Raw genomic sequence first — 4423 nt, forward strand, 5'->3', positions numbered from 1 at the left:
AACTTCGGCACCTTCGAGAACTTCGGCACCTTCGCGAACTTCGCCACCTTCGACAACTTCGGCGACTTCGAGAACTTCGGCGCCTTCGAGAACTTCGGCGGAACCCGTGTAAATTACACGAAATTATATAGAATCTATCAGGATTTATAAATTGGACACCATCTGCATTATTTCTCCGTATTCTATTTCTATTTCTCCTATTTTCAAGGTTCATCAGTCGTTCTTCTTCAGTCATGTTGTTTCTTCTAACTCTCATCTGTTTTCTGTTGATGCTTCGTTGCGATTGTCTTTCTTCTTCATCCATTGCATCTCTTCTTGCTCGCATCCGTTCTCTTGCTTGAGTGTTATGCAGTTCTATTTCTTCTTCATTCATTTGATTTATTCTTCCTTGCATTAGTTCTCTACTACGATTATTAAATGCATTTCCCTCCTCTTTGTTCATTTGATTCCTCGTTCTTCGCATTTGTTCTCTGTTTCTATTTCGTTGGGCTTGTCTTTCATTCTCTCTGAACTGCTCTCGTCTCCTTCTTTGTCGTTCCCTGGCTGCCTCTCTTCGCTGCCTTCTTCGTTCGTCCATACTGAAGGTAAACACACAAGGAACAATTAATAACCGTCAGATTTTTTTCCCAATTCGATCGATCGACTAATTCAGATTTCGACGTCTATACCTTACTTTGTAAATGCTTTAGATTAAAATTGGCTCAAATTTATGAGTAGCATACAAAGTAATTGAACTTTTTGAACAAATATTCGGAAGGCCGTTCCGGAACCCGTGTAAATTACACGAAAGAGAAGAGGGATATTTTGTAATGTAGCTCTCTGTTGCTCTTCAAGTTCGACAGTTCTCATGTTTTTATATGCCCCTACATAAAGATTATCGACCATTGCTTGAGATATTTTTTTCGAAAACTGAATATAAGCAATTAGAATTTTGATTAGCATTTGACCTCAGATTTAATGCTTCATTTGTTTCAATTATATAGAGCTGTCCATATTTTCTTTCTTCATTTTCATTTGATCTTCGAGACCTTCCAGAAGTTCGAGACCTTCCAGAACTTCGAGACCTTCCAGAACTTCGAGACCTTCCAGACCTTCAAGAACTTCGGCACTTTCGAGAACTTCGGCACTTTCGAGAACTTCGGCACCTTCGAGAGTTTCGGCACCTTCAAGAGCTTCGGCACCTTCGAGAACTTCGGCACCTTCGAGAACTTCGGCACCTTCGAGAACTTCGGCACCTTCGACAACTTCGGCGACTTCGAGAACTTCGGCGCCTTCGAGAACTTCGGCCCCTTCGAGAACTTTGGCACCTTCGAGAATTTCGGCACCTTCGAGAACTTCGGCACCTTCGACAATTTCGGCACTTTCGAGAACTTCGAGAACCTCGACACCTTCGAGAACTTCGGCACGTTCGAGAACTTCGGCACCTTCGAGAACTTTGGCACCTTCGAGAACTTCGGCAGCTTCGAGAACTTCGACACCATGGAAGGTCGTTGCTTTTGATGTAAGCGTGACACACAAAATAACACACACGCTATCGTATAATAATAATAATAATAATAATAATAATAATAATAATAATAATAATAATAATAATAATAATAATAATAATAATAATAATAATAATAATAATAATAATAATAATAATAATAATAATAATAATAATAATAATAATAATAATAATAATAACAATAACAATAACAATAATAATAATAGTAATAATAATAATAATAATAATAATAATAATAATAATAATAATAATAATAATAATAATAATAATAATAATAATAATAATAATAATGATAATAATAATAATAATAATAATAATAATAATAATAATGATAATAATAATAATAATAATAATAATAATAATAATAATAATAATAATAATAATAATAATAATAATAATAATAATAATAATAATAATAATAATAATAATAATAATAATAATAATAATAATAATAATAATAATAATAATAATAATAATAATAATAATAATAATAATAATACATACATACATACATACATACATACATATACCAAGGCTTTTTCCCCCTCTCAAGGGAGGTAGCCAAAAAGGGAAAGGCATAAAAACACTCCCACCCATTTCATCCCTAAATACACTCCACACCCCTCCCACCCTCCCTCTCATCTGAGCACCTGATGGATGACGGGTCATCCCTGCACCTTGCCCACTGCCCTGGGTCAGAAGCAGTGTCGCAAGACACAGCACATCCACAGCAAGGCCGCTTCATTTAATCGGCGACCCCCCCTCTCCGTCCCCCCTTGCATATAAGGAGAGGACGGGGAGAAATCCCTTCGGGCTGCGTCAAAATTTACTCACACATACTACCTAAACCCCCCCCCCGCCCATTCCTCCTCATGCAATCACATCATCCATATACAACCATTCTCCACTCACCTCTGTCTTCCGTCCTCTCCCTTCCTACCTCAACAGACATTCCCCTCTTCCCCAAAGCCCCCTTCACCCCATCCATCCACCTCATCCTAGGACGTCCCCTCATGTTCACTCCCTCCACATCTGCCTTCCATACCTCTTTTACTAGTCTTTCTTCACTCATTCTTTCCATGTGTCCAAACCATCCTAATATTCTTTCATCAACCCTATCTCCCAGCTCCTTTTTCACCCCTGTTCTCCTCCTCACCTCCTCATTTCTCACTCTATCCAGACTTTCAAATACGATACCTAAATATCACTTACCGAGTTGCTCGAAAGAAAATATCCAATCATGACTATGTCACTGAAGACACAAGAAAAAGGCGGCCGCCGGGGTAAATGTGTCGCAATGGCAGTGGAAATTTTCTATCCACAGTGAAGAGGGGGAAATCCATTGGTGAGATGATTTATAGGAAAAAAATCGACATATATCTTTAAATCATTTGTCCATTCAACGTCAACGTACGGCAGTCTTGGGTACTCGAAATGTGTCTCCATCTCTCCTTTCTCGAGAATGATGCTTCTGAGTCATGTGACAGCCAACATAACCATGGAGGTGTAACTGACAGCAAGTCAATGTTCCTTGACTTGACAAAACACAAGAAACTGATGATCCTTAATTTCTCTGCATGACGTGCAATGCAAGAACTTTGCAAGACTGCTTGTGCCTGACACTACGAAAGTGCAGCACACAATCTACGATATCTTTCTGTTAAAGAGCGACAGTTGAGTGGAAAAGGTGGTATGAAAACACGGGTTGGATCACGAACACTAGTGTACTAGCGTTTCGACTACAATGCAGACACACTCGAAAGAAGACTTGTAGTGTAAACGTCAGTATACTGATGCTCTTGGTCCAACCCAAGCCTTCCCACAACGTTTTCTATTCTTTCTGTTAAACATCGAACACACTATAGCGACAGGCGTTTGTGTATATATGCATCTAAAATATGTAGCGAAATAGTATGAATTCGGTCAGTCTTTGTTGAAGAAATAATTGAAAAAAGAAAAACCTTGTCCTACTTTGATTACAAGGATCTCAAGATATTTTTAACCAAGTCCTACTTGGATTAGAATCAGACCATTGTAGATTTCAATCTTAATTTTGCTCAAATGTGCTGTACCATCCGCTACGGTGAGGTTTGATGTCTGAGATACCATGGCCTGGGAGAGATCACGTCAATCAAGCACTCCAGACACTGCGGGTTAAGCAACCGATTCTCCAAGTTGAGAAAGACTTGGGCTACGTAGGGTTGAGGTCAAAAACTCATTTCTGCATTTTCAGGTAAATAGGACTTGCGATTCACGTAAAACTCACTTCCTGACATGTGGCAATGTCGCATTTCATCATGGGAAGATTAACAGGGATGGTCGAACATATACCAGCTAAGGAATTTCCTCACGAAGATACGCTTATGCACCTTAATTGACACGCTCTGAAAAGACGTAGAGTGCAGGGCGATCTAATAGAGGAGTTGAAACGTGTCTGGGGCTTTAATAAGGGTGATGCAGACATGGTTATCATATTAAGACAACAGTGCACGACTCACAATAATGGTTTTAGATTGGTCAAATCTATATTTAAGAAGAAATGGGCAAGAACTGCTTTACGAATAGAGTGGTTAACGAAAGGAATAGACTTAATAGCCATGTAGTGAGTGCTAAAACCATTGGTTGTTCTAAGAGAGGTTAGACAAATCTATGAGTGGGAATAATAGCTGGTAATGGACGTCGAACTGTGTAGTTTTGGCCTTATGGGTTCTTGCAGTCTCCTTCATTCTTAAGCTCTTATCTAATGGTCTTAGAGAACTTAAATACAAAATAAACACAAGAACGTGCAACTCTTTGTCACAGGATATTCTAATTGAAAGTTCCACGAACAGCATGATTGGTTGTTCCGTCTCGTGCAACTGGGCACATGACGTTTAGTCATTGGATTTGAAAAGTAGTTTTCGGAAAAATGTGTCT

This window comes from Oratosquilla oratoria, chromosome 1, assembly GCF_046742065.1.
Source record: "Oratosquilla oratoria isolate Oo_2021 chromosome 1, ASM4674206v1, whole genome shotgun sequence".
Taxonomy (NCBI): domain Eukaryota; kingdom Metazoa; phylum Arthropoda; class Malacostraca; order Stomatopoda; family Squillidae; genus Oratosquilla; species Oratosquilla oratoria.